This window comes from Pieris rapae, chromosome 14 (genome assembly GCF_905147795.1).
Source record: "Pieris rapae chromosome 14, ilPieRapa1.1, whole genome shotgun sequence".
NCBI lineage: Eukaryota > Metazoa > Arthropoda > Insecta > Lepidoptera > Pieridae > Pieris > Pieris rapae.
The window spans coordinates 6623585-6645542 of record NC_059522.1 but is presented as its reverse complement, the minus strand read 5'-3'; the positions used below and the strand labels follow the sequence as shown (position 1 = coordinate 6645542).

The 21958-nt window shown below is 32.5% G+C and overlaps 1 protein-coding gene across 5 annotated transcripts in view; it reads left to right on the top strand.

The window, feature by feature from the left end:
* Positions 1 to 14717: 14717 nt before the first annotated feature.
* The window catches only part of LOC110997345 (B-cell receptor CD22), a 98885-nt gene continuing 91644 nt past the window's right edge, over positions 14718 to 21958 (top strand). For all 5 annotated transcript variants that reach the window (XR_006750629.1, XM_022265464.2, XM_022265466.2 and 2 more), the window contains exon 1: positions 14718 to 14850. The gene's annotated coding sequence lies outside the window, so the exon portion shown is untranslated. The remainder of the gene's footprint in view (positions 14851 to 21958) is intronic.

Sequence of the window (21958 nt, the reverse complement as noted above, 5' to 3'; positions counted from 1 at the left end):
TTAATATGACCCCAATAATGCGCCATTAAAGTCCTTAGTACATGGTTATAGATTTCGTGCAATATGCAGCTGTAGGCGAATTCGAGGCTATAAATAATATTTATGTAGGCCCGTAATTACGGGAAGGTTGTTCAAACAATTTATATGGAAAACGGACAGTTTATAGTATGTCTGTGGGGTTTATGTTGGGTGAGATATTATTCGTATAAGTACTTCCTTAATACTAATTGCCTCCCGACGTAGATTTTAATAAGTTATTTCTGTTACTATTTATATATAATATTATTAAGTATTCAAATTCAAAAATCATTTATTCATATAGGTAACATAATGTAAACTTATGACCGTCAAAAAAAAGAAATATACATACATTAAATGCTTCTTATTTTACATTTACTGCCACTTCTCAAATCGAGAGCGTAGAATAGAAGAGAAGAACTGGCAATAAACTCTACGCCACTCTGTTTTATGGCCAAGTTTTTTCTTTTACACAACGTTGGTAAGGAGCTGCAACCATAACACCATGTTCCATATGACATCTTGAGAAATAAAAATTATAAAATAAATTAAAAACAAAGATTTGTCCTCTATCAGCAGGAGGCATGGTGAAATAGGAGCACGCACTTACATACTCGTGAGAACAACACGCAGATACGTAGTAGAAACAACTAATATCACCGCATACACGAATTCAAGTACGACCAGTCACCACAAGTAGCACCCGTTCACGAGTATGACGCATGGCCAGCCATCGGCCCCCTCGCCATATTTTAGGGAGAGAGACAACCCGATACTTACTCTCTTACAACAATTTTTTGTATTAAAAGGCCCTGGATAATATTGCGATTAATTAATTTGAATGTATGTTTTATGTATAAAAATCTGTCACTGGTATCAGATACTGAAACTCAGAAATGTATAAAAGACTGAATTAAAGGATGAGGTAGAATTATTAAGCCAAGACCAATAACAGCCTCTGGATGAATGAAATACGAATATACGGAAATGGTTACAGTAATGAATAATTTAATTTTAAAAGAAAAACTAATCTGAAGGAACAAAACCAAAAGAACCCGTGAAGTTATTTATACATTTTATAGTGAGTGAGACAGTTAATGTTTCGTTTTATAGCCGGGGTAGGAATTGATTTAAATTATCGACGGCTGTAAAACTTGTCCCCACCTCTTGAATACTGATTCCCTTTTATTTCCTACTGTGGCCACAAACATTACTTCCATAAAGCAAAGCTTTCGTTGTCACTTATTAATGTGTTTGTGCTAGATCGCTGTCACACATATGAATAATAATCACTTGGACGGCTTGTCTATGTATGAGTGCATAGAAATTCATGCTGTAATAAATGGTTATAGATTTTTATTTACACATTATTGGAGGGCACCGTTTATTTATAGTTATACAAAAAGACTATAAGAGTACAAAGTTACCACAATACAAATAGTAATAAAATAATAACAACAAATAGTAATAAAATAATTAACACAAATCTGTATTATATTGTCACACATAAAGCATGTCAAATGTCTGATAAAAGTAACGGTACTGTGACTTTAATCACCGCAGGCTGCTTGTTGCATTCATCGATAAAACCACACTGTTTTCAAAATATCGGAGGTAACTTCAAGTTTACCTGAAACAACGTTGGAAACAAGCAACTACATTCTTGTCGGATACCACTGTCTTTATTTTATATGGTATAGATAGAGATTAAATTGATTAGGTTAGAATGGCGGTGAAGGAAGCGTGTCGGAAACCAGTAATCCAGGTCGGTAATGAGGACTTGCTGCTACTGAAAGCCAGCAATTGGCAGGAGATGGCACGGGACAGGGAGCGCTGGATGTTTCTTATTTCAGAGCTTAAGTCACAGGTTAGGTTGCAGAGCAAATGAGTGTGCGAGTAGCGAGAAATATTAGTGTTGATAACAGTGAAAGGATGGAGCTTCCCACTACTATAGGCTTCATAGATTAAATATTTGCTGATTTCTGTTTAATATTAGGCATTATCTACGTGATTGTATTTTAGCTAGAGCATATCAATGTTTCACTAATGTGCATTTAATCTTCATATTTGGACAATATTGGATTATTACAAAACGGGTCGAAGAACGCAGTTTTCATAGCTCAAGAACTACTTATACTATTTTGTGTGAATGTCGTGTCGGTAACACATTCGATGCAACTCAATGCTTCTGCGAACATTCAATTGTTTCCGATGTTCCAAAATCGGAATTCTACCGTTCAAGGAGATCTATCAAATTGGTTCAGTTAAAAAGAAATACGATTTTTTTTTTCATTTACTGTTTGAACATTACACAGAAGCACCAAAACCCGAAGGGTTTTTTTTTGGTGCCTGAAAAGCCACTACTACACATTCAAATAATAAGTAAAAACTTGTGAAAAATATAATTAAACAATAAAAAAACATCCTTAAAGAACGAAAAAATAATTAAACTTTAAATTTAAATTAAACTCTTAATTAAAACACTTTAGTACCTAGGTAACACTGAAATCGAACCGAAACCGATGGAACCACTGAGAAAAGCAGTAGGTACGCCCATTTTTGCTTTAACTTTAGTTATTGGGAATAAATGAAAGTCGCAGGGCGCTTGGTCAGGACTATATGGCGGATGACTCATTATCTCGACAACTGCCATAGTCAAATATTCAACAGTCCGTTTTGCGGAGTTCAATTACTTTCCTGTGTTAAAATTGTGTGTAATTTATCTCATTTATATATCATATATGTATATTATATTTAAATCTGTGTTACGTAAATAAAAGATAACATCACGACTGACAGAATTTAAAAGAATTATTAAATTTATGTGGGCTTTAGAAAGCTTTCAACTTAACCAATTGATAAGTATCTGTGTTGTATAAATCCAGGGCAATATAAAATGTTTATTTTCTTAAAACGTATTACACCATAGTATGTAATGTAAGCACAGTGGTAAACATTACAATTACAAATTGTTTCGTCAGTTTACTTTAGAACAACGGGTAAACGGGAGGCTCTTCTAATGTTACGTGATGGCCATGGCCATGGACACTCTCAGTGCCAGAGGGCTTGCGAGTGCGTTGCATGCGTTTTTTGAAGGCCCTTAAGTCGAATTATTTCAGTAATACAGTTAGTATTAGTAGTGGCATCTAAGTTAGGATGATAAGAACATCTCATGTATGGTTTAATTTAATAATGTTTTATGAGATGTATATAACGTCATTTTTTTATTTTTATTTGTTTGCAGTCAGTTCGTTCGTTGCATATAACCTGTATGTACTGGGGTACATAAAGGCTTTTACCTAAACAAGAAACAAATATTGGTTTGAACACAAACAAACCAAGTAAATACTTTGGAAATCCCAATACAGACCATACAGACTAGCCAATTAGTGAGTAAACTGTATAGCAAAGGGTGTGAGGCAGTGTAATCTCGTATAAACAATGTGGAGTGAAAGTATTCCGATGTTATGTAGATCCGCTAAATGCCCGCTGCGCCGGAATCCAACTATCGCCCCGCGAAGCCGTTCATTTCCTCTTCAAGCATTCCTATAGACAAATCGCTTTGTATGTCGCCACTTATAGCGATTTAGAATTTCGCTTGACATATTATGTCAATAATATATAAGGCCGGTGTTCTTAATCGCCAATCAAATATAAATCTAGTTATAAGAACTGTCAAACCACTTTTCTATATGATGTTTGACAAATTTGTGAGTGGTTTAGATGAGATTGTAAATGCAGGTGTGTATAATGCGTTTAATTGAACTATTATTGTTTATTCCGTTCAATACCAAGTTATAAGAAAATCTAACGCATTAAACTGTATGGTCAATACAAGGCCTGGCCGTAGGTTCGATCTCCTGTCGTGCACCAATAGACTTACAGTCTATGTGCGCAACTACACTCATACACTCGCTTGTACGGTAAAGGAAATTATCGTGAGTCAGTTCAAAAACAAAAATCGACGACATGTGTTAGGCAGAAGGCGGATCATCCAATTCTAATCTAAGGCTATATAGGGTTGAAGCGTAGTGTAATTATTTTTATTTTCTGGTGCGCTTCTATGAAAATAGTCTTATTTAAAAGTACGTATTTAATAGTACATACTCTATTTGTAATCCTTATCCCTAATGTAAAATCTCTGAGTTGCAATACATAATAGTGTGTAATTTTTTCGCAAAGATAAAGGCAAAGGCGCTGGTATCATTTGCAAACGAATTCTTTTTTGGTGGCAGCGTGTTTTGTGTTTAAGACAGCCAAGACTTAGACAGGTCTTCTTACAATATCGTATCTTAAAATACTCGTTAATTTGAGGATCTTATAACATTGGCAAATCAAATAAAAAATATAACGGTTTGGAATTTGGCACCAGCGCCATTTCGACATCTATATTTGATATTTCCAACTTAAAAGGAAATTTCTAAGATTATTTATCGTAATATCTGTATATTCTATACTAGTAAAGAATACTTCTGTATAAAATTATTTAATCGCTATAACTATACCCAAACCATTTTCCAAACCTTCAATTTCCTATTGAAATGTATGATATTGAATTGCTTTGCTTCGAACATAATGGAACCTTTATTTTCTCCAAACACGTTACAATGTGCTTTGATTTTCTCTAGAAATACATACGAATATTCCTGAACGCTCTAGCATCTGCTCAGTTAGAGTTCGGTTGGTTTTTTTACTTCAATGTTGGCGTATACTCATAACCCTAGTAGAGTTATATAGTCGGGCGTTCCAATATTAACTGCTCATTAATGTTTTTTTATATGCAGAGTGTCAGCTATATCCACTACCATGCCAGCCCTGAACCACCGTATTCCAATGTAATCAAAATCAATGTGATCGCAAAGAATACGCATATCTTAAAACGTTGGTATTTCCAAGTCTATGCCCCACTTTAGGAGTCTTTTGTTTACTGAGTGTGATATAATTTTTATTAGCTGTAGGATTACGAAATAAATAAATAAATATTATTAGTCTTAAATTAGGCTACACGTTACCAAGAAAGTATCAATCAAACAATTCACATATTTTTTTTTGTAATAATAAAATAAATAAATCAGTGGCGCTACAACCTCTTTAGGTTTTAGCCTCAGATTTCTGAATCTGTTTCATGATCATTTTTGAAATCTAATAGGCAAGTAGGTGCTCAGCCTCCAGTCCCTGACACACGTCTTTTTGAGTCTAAGACATGTCGGTTTCCTCACGATTTCCTTCACCGTTCGAGCAAATGTTAAATACGCACATAAAAAGAAACAAATGTTAAATACGCACAGCCGGGGACTGAACCTACGACCTCAGGTATGAGAGTCGCAAGCTGAAGCCACTAGGCCAACACTGCTTTTAAAATAAAACTAGCTGACCTGGCGAACTTTGTTCCGCCTTAATGGCAATAAATAAGCAGTTTGGGTTTTTTTATTGGAAAAAATACAAAAAAATTAAATACCTACATTAATCATTCATTATTATTTCTGTATTTTAGTACATAGGTTGCTCTTCACTTAAGTACCTTGTGATACACATTTTTTCATTTTTTGTTTTATTATCAGGCGCAAAAACAAACAACGCTGATGGTCTTCCGACCCGTGAACATGCCACGTATAATTGACCATGGGAAAAACATGAATGTTCTAGATTTAAACCACAAACTTTTAAGGATTGGCCTTGTGATTTGTTGATGGTCATGGCAAATGCAAGACGTATCGGAAATTGAAGTCTTTTAAATTCAAACGGCATATCGGTTGGGATCATCGGGATCCTCGGAATAAGAACTTCCTCACCTTTGAATTTTCCTATCATTATCGTAGCGTAAATTACATTGTTCTTCAATTTTCTAACCACCAAACGCATACCATTATGTAGTTCAGGTCATCTACATCGTTATTCTTTTTCTTCTTTTTTATCAGTAAGCAATGTAACTCTCATGTTTGTTGTCAGCTGCAGTTTCGTCACATAGCGCCATAGATTTGACGATTTGAGGCAAGCGTTTTTCGTCGACAGCCGTAGATCTTGGAATTACTGGCAGTATTTGGCGGAAATCGCCAGACAGTAAAATCATTGCTCCTCCAAAACATCTCGATTCATTGCGTAAATCTTTTAATGTTCGGTTAAGTGCTTCCAATGCACGTTTATGCGCCATTGTGCATTCGTCCCAGATGATGATTTTCGATGCCGCTAAAACTTTGGCCATTGCTGAGTGTTTTGCAATATTACACGTTGGTTCTCCAATAGTTTGAAGATTTAACGGTAATTTTAATTCTGAATGAGCCGTACGGCATCCTTCTAACAATGTGGCTGCTATTTCAGAAGAAGCAACTGCAACCGCTATGTTGGATCTCGCCCGAACAGTTGCTAAAACTAATGACATGAGGAATGTCTTGCCAGTTCCACCAAGGGCATCTAGGAAATATAATCCACCATTTTCATCATCGTTTGCCTTCATTAAAGTATCATAAACTTCCTTTTGTTGGTATTTCAACAGGGGTACATTCGTTTGAACTACTAAATCTAATTCCTGGTGATCATATTCACGTTCCCGTTCCAATACTCGATTAAATGCGTCATTCGACAACAACAACAAATAGAAACATTCATCATTCTTTGGATGAACTGTATACATACGACAATACCGAGTTTTATAGTTCTCTTCACTGTTTATACGAATGGGCAATAGCACTATCATTATAATTAAATTGTAAATTGTAAAAATAATTAAACGTATTTATTTAATAGAAATATTTTGAATATTGATTTCTTACAAATATCAAATTGTCATATATACGTCATTACATAGCTGTCATTATACGTCAATTACATAGCTATCATTTGCGTTTTATTATTCCAAGTCTGATTCTTATTTGTTATACCACTTTTTATAGTGACTGACGTTTCATGTCAAGTCCCACGGGAACGCTGTCGAACGGGATAAAAAGTATCCTATGTCCGTCTCCTGGCTCTAAGCTACCTCCATACCAATTTTCACTCAAATCTGTTCTTTCGTTCTTGAGTTATAAGTGGTGTAACTAACACGACTTTCTTTTATATATATAGATTGTAAACAAAACCATATTAAACGGCCATATAACAAGACAATACAAATAAATAGCATAATTTTTCACAAACAATGAGGTAGAAAATATATAATAAAGGCTGCTTATAAATAATATCGCGATCTCCCATTTGTCTGTCTGTCACAGCTGACGCGTGTCGTTAACACGTCCCCCATTAGGCACGTGAAAATATATTTCTTATAATTCTAATATTGTGACGATTTTCTTGTTAGACTACATTGGTTTTTAGTCTGTACTGCTATGTTTATAACGTTGTATGTGTGTTTAATAATTTATATAGAAAAACATATTTACAAAATGATAATAAGAAAAGTATTTTTTTTTAAGTTTGGTCTCTGTGGCAGTGTATTATGTAACCTGTAATGCTGCCGGCATCTCCTCGCTGTATTGCGATACTTATTCGTTGAGCGAGAAAAGCACCAACTCTGCGGTACAGTCAACCAAGCACCAAGTTGAATCTGTAACTAGCGCCAGTGCACTTGAACCACTCGGCCCAAGAGTCACTAGTCCAAAGGAAACGAAATCAAAGTTGGAGGAAATAATATTATATTTGAGTCGTTTATTACAATAAAAATTACTTTCAAAGGATTAATTCCTTTTGCAGTAAAATGTATATTGAATATTAAAACAAACATAATTTTATGATAGAAACGGCCAAAACATAAGTATTTCATCCAACTGAGATTATGATACCTTTTAAATTGACTTATTACTTATATATTTCAGGACAAAATAATAACTTTGAAATTATGAATTTTGCTTTTAATAAGCAAATATATCGTATTTTGATTGATTCGTTTCGAAATCAGTTCTCATGTCTTATAATACGAACTTGGCACGTTTTAGTAGAAGGATGGATAGCTTTTTTCATTTGATTAATTACAGATTAAAAAAGAGTAGCAGCAGAGCTGATGTCAAGTGTTATCTATGAAAACTCACTCTGCAAGAAAGCTCACAAGTACTTCGCCGAAATTTTAAGAATGGATTTGGAAATACTTCAGTGGGCAGCTGGTCCCCAATAGTGTGGGGCAATTACTGCCTTAAAAAAATTGTGTGTGTCAGCTCCGACGCACGACTGGAGTTTACTCCTTAAGTACGATTGTCTAAACATACGCAAAAAGAGTTTATCCAACTGAAAATAAGATTAATACCATATGAAAGGGTAAATTAAGAAATTAATGAAAATAATAATGATAAAAATTATAACTTCACAATAACAATATTAATTATTGATATGTATAACAAAAGTAGCAATATAAGTACATTGACACTGATAGACACAAACAAGCCCAATAACATATAGGTATAGTCGCCTTGCAGCATACACTATGTACGTCTTAATACACTGACAACCAAATTAGAAAGTTGCGCACCATAGGTAAAAAAGTAACGAGGTCATTCATCAGTAGATTTTACCTGTCATATTTTTCTCATACCGGGCGCCTTATATGTGAAAATCGATTCTTAAGGAGTAAACTCCAAAACGATCAGTTGTCTAACGGACAATGAACGTCGAGGACACGGCTAGAATTTTAATTGATACGTGTGAAATATCGCGTGCGATTTTCTAAATACAATTAATATTAATAATTAATACTGAATTACCTATATGTGTTAACTTTGTGCTATTTAACTGACCACGCCCGATCATATATTATATAACTCCAACATTGTTTTACGGTTACTGTGAACCTTTTTCACTATTTATCTCTATGTAACTGGCGGTAATGGCCTAGTTTTAGTACAAAAAAGTGTAGCCGGATTCAGGGTTGTCATCTATCCTCATTTAGTCGACTGTACTATTAAGGGTTGACAAATGTATAAAAATATTATTAACATCCATTGTATATTAAGAGGAATGACCAGCGTAGTATTAAGCAATATATGGAACACAGATAATACTGATATCTCCACTTCACTATCTCTCTCCAGTCTATACATAGTCATTGTAAATGTGCTGATTTTAACAAAAAGAGGAGATAAGTATTTTTGAAAGCCCGCCCTAGTCTGGCTCACAGTTTACACTACTTTAGATTACTGAAGGGATGGAATTGGCAAATATCTCTAAACAATAGGTGTTCGAAGTTGAATGCAAGAAACACTAAAAAGATTGCGAAATATATTCACGGATTATATGGCTAACAAAAGGCTGTCCATCCATTGATGATGATGATGTTACATACATCTAGTCTTTTAATAAAATCATCATAAAGACAGACTTAGCAAAGTGTCAAACTTTCGGCTTCTTCTATAAAAATGTTCGTTTGTTTTACTATCGCAGGTAAGTGTAATTTTTGGACTGGCTTCTTCTTTTATCTGTATAAATAAAAAGAAATTGCTGTTGGTTAGTCTCGCTAAAACTCAACAACGGCTGGACGATTGGGCTAATTTTGGTCTTGAATTATTTGCGAAAGTCCAGAGAAGGTTTAAACGATGGGAAACAAAAATAACAAATAAAAAAATATGTACTAAAAACAATAGTTGAATTTTGTAATAAAATCTATTCATATTGTGTGTTCTGTATCTTTTTAGAAGTAAAGAAGTCACTTGGTCGTCACATATTTATAAGAAACTTAAGAAACTAGCATGGCTGTTGTTTGAGGTTGCCTTTGGTATGTATTAAAAATGATGTACTACGTTTTGTAGTAGATACGAAGTTCATCTAGTTCGTTGATAAAAATATACTTCTACCTATATATAATTCTGGCACCCCTAAAACATATTTGTGTGGCAGCCCTGAGCTGATATTTGTAGTCCTAAGTAAATACAATAAACGGTCTCTAGCCATTCGCTATGTACATAGCAAGTGAAACATACATCCGTTCACATTATTTTCTAATTTATATATCGATAATATATATATGTAAATGCGTAGGTAATTATCTATTGAAAATTTACAAGATGAACTTATTACAACCAACAAAATTATTGATAAAAACATTTAAAACAAACTCCATTGTGACGTTTTATACCCAGCTTTGATTTAGATTCAAAAATAAAGACGTGGAAATACGATGATAACAGTTCACGCAAAGCTTCATTTCTGGACTTGAAAATATAATAAAAACTTTCAAAAATATTACGCTATTGAATATTTGTATGTATTAAAAATCTTTACAAAACAGTAATATGTCCCGGGCGATGGCTGAGTGATCGGTGATAATGATTTCACGCCCCACTTCGTTTTGTGAGCGCACGTTATAAACTTAGCCCGTGGAGGTTTAATATTAAACGACTGGTTTCAGTATAACTATTAATATAATAATTGAGCATACGAAATTGAAGCCACGAATACTGTCAACCACGAAATCAACTATTTTTAACTTATAATAAGCCTCGAATATAGAGATTTTAGCCCTAAAAACTTTATATATATATAGAGGATTGTACGTTGAAATGTACCTTAGTTATTGCTGATTTTAATTGTAGTTTATTTCACGATAGGACCCAAACTACAAATTTGTTCAAAGACAAAGTGATGTTTGTTCAAGTACCTATTTTAAACAATAATTTTTGTATCTATTTTTATTGCTTCAATTGTGGATTGTCCTTGAAAAGTAAAAACTTACAACCTCATTTAAAAAGAAAACAAATAGAAATAAATATTTGTTTGTTTACGTAATTGTAAAATGACACCGTCTTATTAAAGATAACCCACCGACCTCCAAAGAAGATAACCTACCAACCAAGATAACCTTTCAACAAAGATAATCTTCCAACCAAGAAAACAAAGTCTTATACCTAGGTAATACTGAAAATATTTAGGAAATAAAAAACGGCTTAATGTAGAAAGTTGCCAATTCTTTTATTACTTTTCGAAGTAATCTCCGTTCCTCTTTAGGCATCGTCGCATTCGGTGAAACCATAGAGAAAAGCAGTGGATCCATTCTTCCTTAGGGTCTCTTCGGCTCGATAAGCTGGTGGTGAAAGACAAAACCCAAGGAAGTAGTGAGGAAAGCGACAAGAGGAATTGTACACCACCAGATTAGCCTACACAAAGGAATCACGAGGAATGTAATGATTTCAAAGCATCAGGAATAAGTAATCAATAACAACCAATGCATATCAGAAACCGGAAGATAAAAAGTTTTAATTTGGGACCGGAAGATTACAAAATTAAAACAACCCAAAATCGACATCAATATCACCAATCCGGACAGCGGTCCCCAGAACAAGAAGGAAAACAAAAACCCAAGAAATACATAGACCACAACATAGATAATAATGAAAGACAATAATATAAAAAATGGAAATGACAACAAAAATCATTACCACGAGACGAGTGGCAGGAGTGATGTGAGTGATGTTTCTTGGAACAGAGTGGCCCAAGAAAGGTATGAATGGAAAGGGGTTGAGGAGGCCTTTGCCGACTGGCAAACAGATCTACAAAAAAACAGGAAGTTACAAATATTAGAATAGTTTATTCTTAACTTTCTAATACTTAGTTTAATGTAATCTATGTTTATATGTGTACCTAAACTTATTATTATTATATCTAAAAGCCCGCTTTTAGCTTATAACTTATTTTAACACGTTTGTAACCAGTATTGGTTATAATGATGGACAGTAATTAATTTTCATTATGACCACTTCAAACAATTCGTATTATTTCTCTTCATTCGACACTTCATTTGTTTTGACTTAATATAATGGAGCTGTTTACTATTATTAATTTGCAAATTTATATTAATTATTACATTGAATATATTGTGTGTTCTAGGTGAACTTTGACAGAACATTGTAAGCCTTACAATTTACTTAAACAACTCCACTTACTTATACAATAAACATAGTTATAAAGACAATAATCACTTTCAAGTAAATACTTAAATTAAACAAATAATCGTAATTTTGGAGGGCAAAACTTTCTTGGGTCGCAAATCCAGCGAAAGTAGGTAAAATAATCGTAATAATAATAATAATAAATCGTTTATTTGCCAAGATAGTGCAATTAGATCGATCAACTACAAATCTCCGCACAATCAGACATATATAAATATGCATGCAAATGTCATATAAACATACAATGTCATATAATAAGAACATCAACATAATGTCAAAGTTATTTACAATTGGTGTCAAACTTATGGTCTAAGGCCACGGTATAAAGGCACCTTGTCTTTATAATTTGAAGCATTAATTTAATAATAATAAGCAATTAAATTAATAATAATAAGCCAACAAATTTATCTAAGCTAAAACGTATTGAATTTCTTTTACTCGATCGTTAATTTATCGGGTATTACCAGATAGTTGAGTTGCAGTGTTCTGTGGGATTTAATAAAACAGGGGACAACAATAGTCGCAAAACGCACTGCAGGGATCTCTTTTTAGTGGGTGCGTTGCCGATCTTTGAGGGAGGAGTAAACTCTCTTTTAAATAAATGAAGGAAGATCTACTAGACCGCTAGTTAGATATTTTATTAACCTACAATAGTAATAAGGGGTTTGAGTATCGCTGTAAATTAATTTAAAGCCATAGTTGAAGTCATAGTTGAAGAGAATTCATGATATCAATCAGTTATGATTTAATTTTATCGTTCGCCCAGTTCAGATATGGAAACAAGTTTGTATCACTATAAATGTGAGTTAGTTAAAAATATAACCCAGATATTAACCTAAATACATATACATATATGCTATATAAAAATCAACGATAAATTGCAACTCCACTTTAGTTTATTACTGTCCCATATTAATACATTTGCAAAAACATCGTAGCAAAGTGTCTAGGTCCCTAGTGTCTTGTCACGGGTGTTTTTCAGGGCATCAACATAGAATAATTTAATCAGTTGGACAATTAAAATAAATATATTACAGTAGTTATGTATGATGGTTAATCTTATTAGAAATTTACAATTTTCTTTATTTTGATTTGGCTAGATGAAACATAATTTATAGGTCTTTAATTATTGCGACCAGTAAAGGTTTCGGTCCTATTTTATATAAGCCTATATAATATCAGCGACCTACTGCCTGCATGCTTGATGGGCGGTATAACATAGCGTGTCACGGGGGTTCGATTCCCCGTAAAGAAGTTTATTTTGTTAGGCACATAAGCCGCCTACCTACTGGCGAAAAATGTCATGAATTGGGCTTAAAATTGCTTCCGCATCGACCATATTCTCCAGATTTGTCCCCCAGTGCTTTTTCCTAATTTCAGACCTTGCGCTGATGAAGAATTGAAACTGAGTACAATTTTGAGACTAATTACAAATCGTATTAGAAAAATACCATTGTAAAATTGTATGACCACTATAAATGTTGTATCGCTCTCGAAAGCAACTATTAGATACATTTAATGATCAAATATAGTCTTTTTGTATGATAGCCTAGTTTAGTCCAACTGTTATTTGTTATAGTAACAGTAAAATAGTAACTTTGGATAGGATATTACTAAAACAGCTTTGAATCCATTTATTACAATCTTTTCGATTAATTCATCTTTCATAAAATTGGACAGAAAATACTGCATTCAAACATTCTGTGGTGCAATAATGAAACCCAGTGGACTGAACAATTGCCGCTCTTCATGTCACTTGATACGTTCATATGTTTCTAGATTTCTTGATTAGGATTTTTATATGGGTGTATGTAACAATTCACCTTAACGTTCACAGCTCACTGAATGGTGGATCTTCGTTCCTCAATCTTTATTTAACATCTGATGTTGCGTTAATCTTAAACGCTTAGGAATAGTTATATTAGTTACATAATACCCAAATATATATATATATATAAATAATAGGAAAAAGCTGTTTCTATATATACTTCGAGATGTTTTTGTGTAGAAAATAATGCGTGATGTTTCACATGCACATGTGATTTACGAGGCTTTAAAATTCGGTGGAATGGTTTTTCTATTAGATCTTTATCCTCCATTTTATTGCTAAATCCTTAATATTTAATGAACAAAATATTAATTGGAACTTTAATCGGCAAAATGAACTAAAACTAATTAAAACCCGGAACATGAGTATTTGAAAAGAATGGTTGTATAACATGTTACTATTGACAAAACATTTTTAGTTAAAGAAAAATATACGCAAATTAATTTGTAATTTCCTATTTCATTCGAAAAGGGGCACCCATGGCTAATGGTGCTTCATGTTTTAAAAACCACTTAATAATGTATAAAAAGCTAGAATAACTTTGAGAGTCCTATAGCCAAGTGGGCAAAGCGGCTGATTTAAGCAGTAACACACGTTTAAAATTCATAGAATATTTTCAGCGGTTTTCAAATTATTCGGTTAATACTACGGCATCCTGAGGTAGTGTTGCCATCATTAAACGCTTATATTGATACTTGACTAATTTTAACTTTTCACTTTGTTTGGTAAACACATAATTATATTTATTATTTAAAATAAATCTATAATTTAATTAATTCTTTAACATTTACAGACTTACTTTATTATATGACCAGAATGTGGACATCTCTGAACTAGCGATATTCTTTACTGAATAAAACATAAGGTAAACTAAATTTAATGTAAAGCTAATAAATCTCCTTTACCTATACTTTAAACTCCCACGTATCAGGGAAGCTGGGAAACATGGTAACACAGCGCTGAAGGCACAAGGTGTATTAGTAAATGCTTTCAGTACGCAAGGAGCTATCGCGAGGGTCTGTTTCGTTGCTCTAACCCCTATTTATACGATCGTAAAACTTTTTTAGTATCAAGTGATTGTTTACAGTGACATTGACTGTAATGGTTTAAGGCTGGGTGAAGTGAATGTGCTTTTAAAACGTAAGTCTTCTTAATGCGTTGTTTTTAAAAATTAAGTTAATTGTTTTATTAAAATATATGCATGGAATTTGGCGCTTGATGTGAATAGTATGTAAAAAATAAGCAAAATCACTGGCGGAACAAAATTTTAATAGACAACGTCATCAGGATCAATATAAATAATTATAAGCGCGTTTGAAAAGCCTTACGTAATTTATTTAAGCATTTTAGATTAAGACTAATTTAAGTTATTTTTATTTAAGCATTATTAATCCATAAAACAATTGGTTAGTTCACATTCCTTAATATTGGTATTAATTGTGTTTGTATAAATAAAAAATATATATATATGTTAGATTTATTTTTTAGTGGTGGTTTTTGTATGGTCCTTTTAGGGTAAAAGCCTCCTCCATATTTATCCATTTGTCTTTACAACCATTCATCCAGTTTTTCCTCGCTAGTTCTTTTCTGTCACCTGTCCATATTTTCTTTTGTCGTCCTACACATCTCTTTCTAGTAGGTCCAGTCCATTACGTTATTTCTAGTGTCCATCTTTTAGCCCGCGCTAATAAATGTATTAATATTATAAACGAATGAAATACTATCCCACTCATTTCCGCTTTTAAGAGTGTAATATATAATGATTTTTTTTATATTCTTTAAGAATATTGTCCTTATATAAGGGAATACCAAAATGTTAATGGTATGTTGGAATTTATGTTTAAATTTAAATTTATAATCATAAATTTAGGAAATATTCGTTGTTTTCTACTAATATATAATGCCTATACCACAGAAAGCAACCCTTGTAATCTTTGGTAAGCTAAGCAGTAAACACATATGTTTAAATTAAAATAACAAACGAAAATATCGTCTGTTTGTTGTCTTAATAGGACAGATATATACTTGAATCCTAATACCAGAAATACAGTCTATACATTCGTAGCTTTGTTTAATAAATGTTACAGAATAAAGATTTAAAATTTAGAGAAATAAACGGAAAATATATAAACGGTATCAACGTTAAATAACTATTACATTTCTAGAACCTTTTAATAGTTTCCAGTGAATTCTGTGAATACAAGCTTAAGCCTATTAATAGTGAAGGATGTCTACGAGTAATTCTTTGAACAAGTAATACTGCTGTGGTTAAACTTTTCAAATTCTTCATCATTATCCTTTTTTGAAATAAACAAAATCTAATGTAGTTACGATATACTTTTCGGATTTTAATGTAGATTTCTTAGGATTATTGACCACATAGAAGTCGGTTGCGTGTTCAACCATTACCAGGAAAGTTTTAAACTGTGAAGTGTAATGGTAAAATTGCCTTTAAAAATATTATAAAAACAACAAAATGACTATATCATATTTATTACGTAAATTTTTATATGCTAAAATAATTTATAAGCTATGTTATAGAGTTAGCTGCAGTCAAATTGCGTATGCAGTTTTGCAGGGTATGGTTGAATTGAAAGTGTAACTTTTTACGAATAAATATATTACATACATACATACATACTTTAGAAAAAGTAATGAGACTTAACTAGAATATTGCTTTTTGTTACAATTATACGCTATAATATACTTTTTTAAATAACTATAAACTTATGTGTTTCACTCGAATATTTTTCATAAGGCAACATTGCCGAGAATTCTTTTCCTTGATACTTCTTAGATTTTATCAGAAAAGGGTGAAGTATTAAGTATGATAAGCATTTTCTGTGAAGGTTCACAGCATTCTCCTTTTTACCAATAAATTTATCTACACTTATATTATAAAGAGGAAAACTTTGTTGGTTTGATTGTAATGAATAGGCTCATAAACTACTGAACCGATTTTAAAAATTATTTCACCATTCGAAAGCTACATTATCCACGAGTAATATAGGCTATATTTAATTTTGAACAAAAATAGGGTTCCGTAAGATATTAGGGTTTTTCGGACACAAGGTCTAAAAAATCAACCAAAAAAGTTACTTATTTTGCGTACCCTGCCTAAACTATTAAAGATAGAACCATAAAATGTTCTAAGTAATTATAGATCTTATAAATATCTACAAAAAAGTACAAACTATACCTATCTATGTCGAGTGAGGGACAATAACCATAAATGATATACATGGCAAAACGACAATTGCCAGTTCAGCTAGTATGTTAATAAAATATTTCACTATAATGTTCATCTATGCTAATGAAATATTTTTAAATCATTTGGAAAACAAACATTTAATCATGAACAATTTCCGTTGTTTAAATCAAAACCTTACTTCCATACCACTGTAAGAAATGAACACGTCTATAAGTATACAGTTTTTACAGTATATTCTCTTAAGTCGTCTTTCTTTACAGCGGTTCTGACTTATTTGCCCTATAATTAGAAGCTGGCTAAAAATTTAATTAAAATCCTCGACCGTTTGAGACCCGGCTTGAATAAAAATTAGCTTGCGAGAAACACTTCGCTTTAGAAATTATTTTAACAATCATACTAAGTAATTTTTCCATAATGCTTTATTTCCTCAAACAATAGGATTCCTAACGTTGGCATAAGTTCAATATTAAATTATACATTGTCTAGGAGCTCATTACCAGGACTATACAGAGGGTTTATGTGTAAATAAGTTAATGTCTATCATCAAAGAGTATTTCATTTTAAAGATTTTTTTATTTAATAGCTCCTATTTCATACTACAGCTAAAACAACATCATTTATTCACTTTGAAAATCTAAGTTACCTTTTCATGTTAACAAAATATTTTTTTACTATTTCTATATAAACAGTAGGTCATATATTTAATATAATGACAACGTATTGTATTCACAATTAGGACCAGTATAGAACACTAAAGCCTAAAATATTTTCGAGGATTATATTCGGTGTTAATAACCTTTCATTCTTATATATAGTCTTTTAAAAGTGATGTGAAAAAAGGAAACGTGAGAAGAAGAAGTGATAGGCTGACGACATAGATTAAGTTTTTGGGGAGATATGGATGGAGTAAGAACAGAACCAAATTTAAAGTTCAGTGGGAGGTCTCTACCCAAAAAGGATACACACTGCAGAACACATTAAAAATAAAAATAACTAATGAAGACTAAGGACTACATTTGATAGTATTATTTTTATGCCTACAAAGAGTTGTGTAAGTCGTTACGCGCTTTCGTATGCATTAAGCTACGCACGGAGCAACATAAGATCTCTGCTACGAATCCTCGTAGCATGCAATTTGTAGAATTTTACAATAACATTTTTACATAATATATATTTATGTTTCGTCTAGCGAGTAGCGTTTTCGCTCCTGCAGCATAAGCTTTATTATTCTTAAAACAATAAGAAATTCATGGTCTGAGAGTTAATTTCCAAACTTAACCAAGCTTTTCCATCCATTTCGTTCACGATTTTATCATCAGAGTTATAATTAATAAAGCCAGTATAAATAATGAACATTAATGTTTCATTCGGCGTTGATTGGATTAGAATATTAACACAATTTGAATGCGGTAACATTTGTTTAGTAAAGTTAATTATAGTGTTACCAGCAGAAATAATTCGGTTTATTTATTATTGGTAGCCACACAAAATCGTATTACACAATGTTACGCTCTTTGAGTTACTAAACAACGCATCATATTTCAGTACTCTGTAACTTTAATCATCACTTTAATAAGGGACATTTGTCATTTATGATATATCTTAATATATATATTTCTTGTGTGCGTGTGTATGTGACTGAACTCCTCCTAAACGACTGGACCGATTTAGACGAAATTTTTTGTGTGTGTTCAAGGGGATCTGGGAATGGTTTAGATTCATAATTTTGTCCGCTGGACAATGTTTTTTTAATTAATTTTCAATTTATTAGTTGTTGTTGATTTTGGAATGTTTTACATTGGATCCGACAGACGGCGCTACCATCGCAGTGTCAAATTTTAAATAATATTCGAATTTTAATTTTAGTCTGTCCCGATATTTAAAAAAAGTTTTGTTATCATTGTGTTATATCGTGTGTGACCATGTGCTGGATCGTTAGATATTGTCATAACATTTGAATAATAATTTTCATCAAAATGGCTTATTAAAAATTGAAATTTTGAAATTAAAGACGTGTAGACAGGACAACGTCTGTCGGATCCGCTAGTGACATTATAAATAATAATAATAATTTACTAGGACTTTCTTTATTAGGTTGAAATTGGCGTTATGTGTGGGAGGAACAATAAATATAGGTAGTCAATTGTTCCCTTTAGTAAAAAACATTCGGACAGGAATCAATAAAATCTTTGAAGTCGGTTTCGACTGCCCCAGAAGTGGATTTTTTCCTTGCAAATCTTTTGGAGTAAGGTCCTAGGAGTTCAGTGGATATCTTAGATATTCCAATTCAAGTTTCTCTTATTTGGTAGCAGTCTGTTGGGCAGTGTGTCTAGCGTTGTCAAAGCAGCAGTGGCCTAATGCGATTGACCAGCCATGTTTGTAAAACAGCTAGCTTTTCCATCATGATCTGCAATTGCCGACAATAGACATCTGCCATTACCGTCAGGCCAGGTGTCAGAAACTTATAGTGAACGACTCTAACCTCCTACCCAAGAGAAGATATTTAAGGCCAAAGTGGCATGTACGACAAAACGTTAATTTCATATGTAAGGATTTAATAGTTAACTTCTGCTCACATTTATTTTTACACCTTGATGCACATAAATAACCTCGCATCAACGTAGACACGATCAGTGGTTTTAAAATGTCATAACCCACAATAGTGTTGCTATCGACCGCTCCCAGTGAATGGACAAGCATATGTATTGTATGTTGTGTCTTCGCTAGAGGAGTTTAGCGAGCTTCATAAGCGAAGCGTTTTAAATTGTAATTTACCTACATTGAACTTTGTGTGGTATTACGACTGCATAATAATTATTTAGGTTTCTTTAATATTTTATATTTTATAGACAAGTTAGTGATAATCCTTCTGTTTGACACATGTCGTTGATTTTTGGACTTGAAACATGCTGTACTACACAATTCCTTCATCGTACCAGCGAGTGTTTAATGCGCACATAGACTGAAAGTCAATTGGTATACAACCGGGGTTTGATTCTACTATCTCCGGAATAAAGTCACACGGTGAAGCTACTAGACTACATTGCCTTACGATTTGGCTGACATCGAGAGTTTTATTGAATATTGCTAAGTATATTTGTTCCAAAATTAAGACGAATAATGACGTTTAATTGTAAACGTTATATAAGCATAAGCTAACTGTCCAAATAAAATTAATGTATTATTAATTTAACATAAAATGTTGTACTATGCACTGATATCACCATTGCAATTGTATTTGTGTTTAGAAAAAGTGAACAAATATGTATAAATTATTTATCATAAAAAAATATCTGTTACAATAATATTTAACCACGTAACAGTAATTACATACTGTAATATTCAGGTAATAATTACGAGATATCGAATCATTCAAATTAACTTTAACACTTTATCGAAAGCAGTAATAATTGAATGAAGTTATCTCGTTATTGAATCCATTGGTTTATTAGTGGAATCTGGATTATTATAATTGCAGTTAAATATTTCACATTATCTGTTTTAAAGCAGAAAATTACTGGTAATATCAATATAATACCTTAAAAACAAATCACGTATGAATAGAATATCACACAAAAAAAGCGGTGATTTTGAGTGTGATTGTTTTTTTTCTTTTCTTCAATTTATCCTTAATGGGAAAGGCAAAGGACTTTAGTCCATACTGTGATCGGATAATATCAGCGTGACAATTGACAAAATGGCAACATGATTGGCGATGACATAGTTAGTTTCATCTTTCTTGTCATTATCTTTACTCTTTGAGCTACGCTCTTGACCATTACCAAGATAAACGCACGTCCAAACGCTCCTAGGGTAAGATTCAGAGACGCTTAACGACTCCCATATGACAAAAACGTATTAACGTGTAAGGGTTTACACGCTTCATGTTAGGCCATAGAACATCGGTTCGTTATTTACTTTGTTGTATTGATTTTAAGAACACTTTTTCACTTGGTAATTATATTTTAAACCCCCACACTAATTGAACTCCACACGACATCATCCTCCTTAAAAGGCATGTTAAAAGGTTTCGTAAGATCACGAACTATTTCTATTTTGTTCTTTCGACATCTTAACATTAGGACAAATCTTATCCTTTAAATTCAATCATCATTTGTTTTCACTCTTGTTTTTTTTAAGAGGAAATATTTTTTCTTAGGCTTTCTATCATAGTCATTATTCAATATATTATCAATTAAATGTTTTTCAGCAACTTAATCCGCTAATTGCAATTTATATTCTAAAGCGTAAATATCAATAGCCCTCAAATAAATTTTATCCTGGTAGTGTAGAGAGGTGGTTTTAAGAATGAAACGCAACCTTTCACTTGATATATATTATACTGTCACACAAATTAGATTATTAAAATTATATTTTTACAAATAGGGTAGATCTGAACTGATCTGCTAGTAAACATCAAGAAATATCTGCATTTTTGTCTCATGAAAAAACGCTGTCAATACTAGAAATAATTGAATAAACTAGTCCGCTATCTATGTGTCCGCAGTCCGTGCTACCTCGGTATTCAATACAATGCAAATAGCAGGACCTGTCAGAGTGTGATAGGGGATATTAACATACATCGTATTAAGCAGCTTCCAGTTGGATTTTGGAACTATTATTGTTTACTTCTTAGTATTTAACTGCTTTATCGTAATGTAAATAATAATTAATAATGTAATCAACAAAATTTATAGTCTGAGAGATCAAATAAGCAGTATTTCAACTTATGTCATTTTAATTACATTTTTCATAAAAGCAACTACCTTTTATTATTACGCCTGCCATTGGGCAGTTTAAAAGGCAGTCACGGCATCCGATGGACACCCAGTTTAGTGGGTTGTTTTAGAATATTTTCGCTTCGGTTCAAAGATGCTTTATTTCTCAAAGAATTACATTCACTTAGAAAATTTAGAGGTTAGTAATATACATCGTATAGAAACTATTAAAAATGAGCTATATACAATAAAAATTATAGTTCGTAAGAATATGTACGATATTTTTTACAAAATTGCAGGCGGGTTGCGTCGATGTTAC